A 7,743-nucleotide genomic window follows, 5' to 3' on the forward strand; every position below is an offset into this window, starting at 1 on the left:
CAGAATTTCTTTCTTCCCTAAGGCTGAATAGTCCATTATACCATATTTTGTTTATCCATCCATCCATCAACAGGTCCTTTATTTTTAATTTGTGCAAAGATGAAAATACTGGGCCACACAAATAATTGGCCATAAATGTAATAATAGCAACACACTTTTCATGTATCTTGATATTATTCTTTAATATTACTCAAAATGGTGACACTTCATGCCTTTCAATTATTCTTCAATACAGATGAATCATTCTTCAATACAAACTAAACTTGTTATAATATTCATTCTCTTCATGTGGCAGCAAGTTTAACATAATTATTGAGTATGGATTTTGTAAAGCAAAATAATCTTTTATCTAAACATTTTTCTCTGATGTTTAAAATTCTCTTCTGGAAGGTAATGATTAAAGTTTGAAACAGAAATGAGATATAACAGACAGGATTTTAAACAATATTTGCTGTTTTATTTCATTCAAACCATCTTAACACTATTCTTGCCAATATATTGCAACAATGTTGATGATTACTTTTAAGTTTTGCTTATCATAATAATTTTCTCTAGAGTCCTTGAATATGTTCCTCATGTTGAAACATATAATTTCCCCTGTACTTTCAACGCAGTCTGTTAAGAATGCCCAGAGTAACAGTTAAACGTGTCAATTTTGTTTGTCAAATCAGCAGCTTTGAAAATACTTCCCAAGTGAAATTACTTTTCAAGCAGAAAAATGTGCGTCTCATTACTGAGTTCAGTTAACCTACTTAGTATTGCCCCTCAAGACAATCAACAAATTTCAGTATGACAGCTCCAATCTTCGAGCAAAATATATTATTTCAAAAATTCAGTTCTTTGATGAACTTCATTTGAGCAATTCTTGCTGCATTTTTGAACACTTTTAGTAAGAGTCAGAAGAATCTCTTTGAGTGCCAATCATATCCTCCCATGGGTACCTGGGGGTCACTCCATCCTCTGGTTACCACACAACCTGCCGTCCACAGCCACTGTTTGCTCACTCTATTCCTTAGTGCCACCCCTCGGGGCCCTGCATGGCATTCTGTGTCCTCCTCTGGGGCTATGAGTATGTTTGATCAATAAACATGCTATTGAATTTCATCTGTTCATTATTGGGAGCAATCAAAACAGATCATTCCTCAGGTGACGAACCTAGAGGAGCTGAGGTTCTGGCTGAGGGTGGTAGAAATACAGAATGGGCTGTGGAAGAAATCAATTGCAGCCTTGTGATCAGTTACAAAAGTGAGGATTGTAGTGGCTTTGCTATTTTCTATTTCCCTATTATATGTGTGTATTTATTTGTTTATGTTAATATTTTCTTCTCTTTCCTTTTTTTTTTTTTTTCTGCAAAAGCTTTATTGTTCTAGTTGGTCCGAGGCTTGGGAGAGGGCTCCAGGATGGTTAAAAAGCGGCCTGGTGACTGCAGAGAGAGGCTTCAGGCAGAAGCCCTGACACCAGAGGGGCTCCACAAAGGCCGCGGGGTTGCAGAGGCTCCTGGTCGTGCTTGAGGGTGAGCCTTTGGGAGAGATGCTCACCCAGCCCAGCCTGGAAACCAGAAAGCCTGCGGAGGTGAGTCAGGTGGTCGCCCTTCTTCTTGATGAGTGCTCATCCAGGAAGTGGCCCTCCCGGAAGTCACAGAGGTGTGGGTCTGTGTGGGCAGAACCTAGGGCATGCAGATCCAAAAGGGCCTGGTTCAGGTTTTTCTCCAGGACAATGACAGCTTCCATAGCGTCCTGGTTTTTACCCCATTCATCTTGGGATGGCTTCTGCACGTCCTGGAAGAGAGTGTGGCTGACGTGCTGGTTTTGCATTTTCAAGTGCCCTTGCACTTCTCCTCGGCCGGTTCACAGAAGTGGCCCACGCACTCCAGAGCCACATCATTGCGGCCGAAATAGACACCCAGAGAGAGGTAGGTGTGGGAGGCCCGCAGAGAGATGCATGTTGACCAGCTGGTTGATGGTGGATTTCACCGTGGTGGAATAATTCTGACGAATCTGGGAGCTCATGGTTGATGGGTAATAAGAAGTTAAGCTCTAAAAATGGTGTTGGCTGGTCCCGGAGGCCGAGGACAGCAGAGTGGCTGGTTGTGAAGGTTGCGACTGGAAAAAACGGTTGAGCAAGTGGCATTCCTGGGTCTATTTGTCCAAACACTATTGAAGCAAGAGACAGATCTGCAGGACCGCTGATCGCACTGCCTCCTTCATTCATTTTTATTTTATAAGCAAGTTGTTGGAACTTAATTTACAATTGGGCCTTAGAGTAGCATTCTGTCGGACTTTGACAGAATTTGAGGAGTAGTGAATATAGCCAGTGATGGATACAGTGACTCTTGGGTCCATGCATCTCCTCATTTGGAGAGAGTGATAATTTCTTCATTTGGAAGGAGGACAGCTATAGCTTGTTAGAGACAAGAAGTTCTTGCTGCTGTTGGATAGGGGTTCGCACGTGTGCAGAGGGTGCATATCGATGTTAATTAGTCTAAGGGGTCGATTGTGCTGATTGTTGATTTATTGCCTTTTAGCTCTAAATTTGCCCTTTTGTCTGCTCTGTGAAAGTGAATATGGGCCCACTGAAAAACTGTTTTTCCTTTGCCAGCTGGTGTGTTGATAAGCTTCACCCGTAGAGGTTGATGGAGAGAGACTGCAGGGTGAAAAAGGGTTTGTGTCCTGGTTCTAGTGTGTTCAATTGTCAGGCTCCTACAGCGTGCTTGGCTTCCCTAGTGCCCAGCTCCTGCAGTGTGGGCAGTTTCTCTAGCACCAGGTTCTGACAGCGTTCCCAGCTTCTCCAGCACCCGGGGTCTGTACCACAGGGCATGCCCGCCAAGCAACACCTGGTGGCCAGCAGCTTTCCTTAGTATGGCCCTTGGGTGGTTTTATAGCAGAGTGCCCAGGTGAGACACTTCCCCTCAAACAGCTTTCCTTGACACACTGGAGGTGGATTTCCAACAAGTTCCAAAGGGCAGATTTCCAGCAAGATCCACCAGCACTTCTCTGCCATTCGGTGAGCTATGCCATGTCCTCTCCAACAACATCTGGACCTCAGCCCTGGGAGGGCCTCTTCCTGGAGTGTTCTGTATCAGGCCTAGGTGAGCTGTGGAACCTGGATGGCCCCACAGAGTTTTCCAAGTTGGGACAATGGGTCTGGAATCCCCAGCATCAACTAGTAATTGGATATAGGCATGCCTTGTTTCATTGTGCTTCACTTTATGGAGCTTTGTAGCTATTGTGGTTTTTACAAATGAAAGGTTTATGGCAACCCTATGTTGTCAGATGAAGCTTAGCACTTTTCAGCAATAAAGTATTTTAAAATTAAGATATGTACTTAAAAACAAGATATAGTGCTATTACACACTTAATAGACTGCAGTATAAATGTAACTTTCATATGCACTGGGAAACTAAGAATGTGTGTGACTCACTTTATTGCAGTATTCACTTTACTGTGGTGGTCTGGAACCGAACTCACAGTGTCTGATGTATGCATGTATAAGCGATCTCTGGGAAGGGGATATTACACGGAAATCTTTCTTTAGCTGAGAGCATTCACTGAGAGGAACCCGGTTGCAAAGCATCGCTAGCCAATGCTCCAGGCAGATGAAGGACTGAGTGCTTTGGTCCTGAAACAGTGACCTGGGCAGCATATTACAGCATCCTCTGGACATATCAACAGGTGGTTGCTGTCTGTTCATGTACCTTTAATGAAAATTTTTTGCAATAATATAATTACAGAGAAATATACCGGGGCATGACATTTTCACTGAATTTTATACATTTGATAAAACCATTAAACTAATATTCATTATAAAGTCTTGCATTGATTTCCTTTTATAATGTGGCTCCAAGAAGTCTGCTGAATCAATCATGTCTCTCAGTATTTCCATCATTTATGCCTCCACAAGCAGTGGAACTTGAACACATCTCTTCATGTCATCATTCTTTTTCTTCTAATAATAAACCCATCCATTCTAAGGACAATTAATATTAGTTCAAATAAGATGCACATCTGGATTTTTTAAAAGTCTCATTTGATAACCTCCTTTCCAAAAAATGCTCTGAAAGTTTGTAACTGAAATTCAGTTGAACACTTACTTTGCTAGCAGTAGATAAAATTCTCTTGAATTTCATTTCATAACTAAGTGGAAGTGCCAGTATGAAATTAAACTCAGAACTTTGACTAAAGGGGCAAACTTTTCTGAAAATTTCCAAAAAGCCTTTTAGTAGTCACCATTCCTTCCTTCCTTTCCTCCTCATACCCAGAGACAGTTGTGAACCTTGTGGTCAAAAATAAGATGATAAACAAGTATATAGTGCCAAGAGCATCCAATGAGAGAGAGAATCATCTTTTAAAAAATGGTCCCAGTGTTTTGTAAACTAGGTTTATATTTCTGATAATGTACGCTTTTAAAGCCTTTCTGATGCTTTTCCAAGATAATGTTACTATTTCCTAAAGGCAAGATTTCTACTTTTACTTATGCATTTTGGAGAGTGAAAATTTGATTCCTTTCAGCTTTTTCTTTGTTTTCTTATTCTGTATTTTGAAAACATATGGAATGTACCTAACTTTACACTAGCATTTGTGAGCATATAAATAGGACTTAAGACATATTTTTCAAGTTTGCTTCCCAAGACTATCCCAAAAACAATATATCATTTTGTTATCTCTTGATAATAACATAATTATTATTTACATATTATTAAATATCACAGCCTACTATTATAGAAATCATAATATAATGTATAATATATAAAATATACTTTTATAATGTATTGTTTTTAGTATATAATATTTTATTTTTATAATATAGTTACTTATTAAGGAATAACTTCCTGAAATTTTGTCCAAACAAATATCCTTCAAATTTTGGCTGTTGTATCAGTTTTCTGCTACCAGATTGGCTTAAAGCAATGCAAATTTATTCTCTAGTTATGGAGATAAAAGTCCAAAGTCAGTTTCACTGGGCAAAAGTTAAGATGTTGGCAGGGCTGGTTCTGGAAGCTCTGAGGGGTAGTCCTTTTCCTTGTCTTTTCCAGCATTCAGAGGCCTCCTGCATTCCTTCGCTTGTGACCTCTTCTTGAACCACTCCAGCCTCTTGCTTGCATTGTCACATCTCCTAATACTCACTCTGATGTCCTGACTCCTTTTTTTAAGAGCCCTTGTGATTACAGTGGGCCCACCTCGATAATCCAGGACAATCTCCCCATCTCAACACCCTTCCCTTAATCCTATCTGCAAAGTCCCTTTTGCCATATAAGATTCTAGGGATTAAGATGTGGTCATCTTTGGGAAGCCATGGTTCAGCCTAACAGCCAGCTGCTTTGGTTTGGTCCTGTCTGTAACCCTGTGGTTGAGCATGACTGAAAATGGAGGCCTGGCACAGGGACTGGCCCGGCAAGTGCTTAAATGGTGCTAGCCTTGAGGACTGTTCTGGCTTTAAATCACTTCAGTTTTGCTTTTTCCCACTGCCTGTTAATATTCTGACTATCTTTTGGAGGTATCTTACTGGGCTTGCTAAGAATCCCAATGTGGATTCAGATCCTAGTCCTGCTGCTTGCTTAGCTTTAACCACCCCATGTCTGTTTCTTCCTTTGTAAAATGGGGCTGTTACACATCCCCCGGCAATGTGGGCATGAAGGGAAGAGGGAGCTGATTTTACTCCATAATAATTAGCACTTAGTCATTATAAATGGTAACAATACCAGTTCATTAATTAATAAAGAAAAAACATGTGTAAGTATGAATGTATCTAAATAAATTATCAAATACTTGGTAATGATAGTAAATAGTAATCACTGTAACTGCAACCTCCCTCCCCTTCCTGATCTTTACCCTGATCTTTTTGCACCTTAATGCACAACACCTTCCAACACGCTACAAAATGTATTCCTTATGGTGGTCCTTCTTCCCCCATTGGGATACAGCCTCCATGAAGGTGGGGCTTTTTGTTTGTTTTCACTGCTGTATCCCCAGTGCCTAGAAGAGTGCCTGGCATATAGTAGGTGCTCAATAAATATTGGTTTAAAATTTTTTAAAAATTTTTTTGGGGGAGAGAGGGAGGTAATTAAGTCTATTTATTTACTTATTTTAGATAAGGGATTGAACCCAGGATCTCGTGCATGCTAAGCATGTGCTCTACCATTTGAGCTATACCCTCCCCCCTCAATAAATATTGTTGAACTGAATTGCAGTAAAAGTGAATGTCCTCAACCTTCACTATGGCCCAGGCATGTTCAAAGCATTGATCATTTATCTCCTCACGTGAAAATTACCATCTAGGTACAAATTATGAAACCGGTTCAAGGCCACTAGGCAAGTAACGCTGCAGTACTTGAATCTGAACTCAGGAATTCTGGCTGCAGGACCCGTCACCCTAAAGTACCTCTTTGTGGTACTCAGGAAAGGGGTGTGTGTTCCAGAAATGTCCTAGCAGTAGAAGCAAAAGAGATTTCGTAATCATCAGGGAGAGGGAGGCCGAGGATGGTTCCTGAGTGTCTGGCTTGGGGAACCAGGTGGGCAATGGGGGGGCCATTCGCTGAAAGGACCGAGTTAGAGGAACTTACTTATGACTAGGAATGGCTCAGTTGTTTAGGTATGTCTGCAGTTATTTCTGTAACTTATGAAACTTTTGAGTTGTTATGTAATATCAAACTTTCCTTTCTGGTTTTAGGCTTATTATGTACTGGAAACTCTGCCAGTTTCTTCAGTTTTAAGCTTTCATGGTAACTTCCTGAAGTACTATCTTGAGCCCCAAATTGAAGCTTAGGGATGCTAGGTTATCATCATCTAGCTAGTGATAGAGTCCAGACCCAATTCTAAAGCTAATATTTTCAATATGGAAGATAAGGTACCAGAAGTCATAGTTGACAGCCTATTTCTGACGGGGAAGACTAGGGAGACTGTGACATCATTAGATAAGACGTATTAGAAACATGGAAGAAAAAGAGGATCTGGGGGCTATAAGGTGAGGGTAGTGAAATGATAGACCTGGTTTTAGATATTACATTTGAGATGCCTGTGGGATTTCTAGCTGGAGTCGTGAAGCAACGTGGTCCATCATTAATGTTGCTTACGAATCTAACAAAGATGAAATATCAAACTTTATTTCCAAAATTAAAATATATGAAGTCTTTGGAATGACGTATGAAATTCTTCTTTAGCCAGGGTTTAAGGCATGGTGACCTCTAAGTGTGGAATTTCACATCTATATCTTTTTTTTTATTATTTTTTTGTGAAAGGAAGGTTCTCCACTTACATCTTCTCCTCATAAAAATACTCTATCATTAACCTAATTTATTAACTCAGTCATCCAACAAATACCTGACTGCCTCCTACAAGCAAAGAAACAGATACAATTCTCAACACATCAAAGATTAAGAATTATACTAAAAGTTGTACCAAGTTAGTCAATATTTTTTAATACAAACAAAAAAACCCCTTCACATTCCACAATTGTGTCTGAAATTTTTTCTTTTTTGAAAAGAAAAGAGAGAACTTTGGAAAAGAATGTTGTTTCTAGGAAAACCTTTTCCTAAATTCCTAATTCTCCGAATACATATGAAACAACGTTCTCTGCCAACACAATGAGAATCAGCTTAAACTGGATTTGGTAGAAAATTTTATTGTTCTCCCTACTAATGGCTCAGGATTATAAATTCTTACTGATATTTTTAAGTCCCTTTAAGAAATAATTCCTGAAAGGGGGTGGGAAGAGATACATTGGGAGTTTGAGACTTGCAGATACTAA

At 39.9% G+C, this 7,743-nt stretch overlaps 1 pseudogene; it reads right to left on the reverse strand.

The window, feature by feature from the left end:
- Positions 1 to 459: 459 nt before the first annotated feature.
- LOC116154620 (ferritin light chain-like) lies at positions 460 to 3,576 on the reverse strand (annotated as a pseudogene).
- Between the last annotated feature and the right edge of the window lie 4,167 nt (positions 3,577 to 7,743).

This window comes from Camelus dromedarius, chromosome 9 (genome assembly GCF_036321535.1).
Source record: "Camelus dromedarius isolate mCamDro1 chromosome 9, mCamDro1.pat, whole genome shotgun sequence".
NCBI classification, from domain to species: Eukaryota; Metazoa; Chordata; class Mammalia; order Artiodactyla; family Camelidae; genus Camelus; species Camelus dromedarius.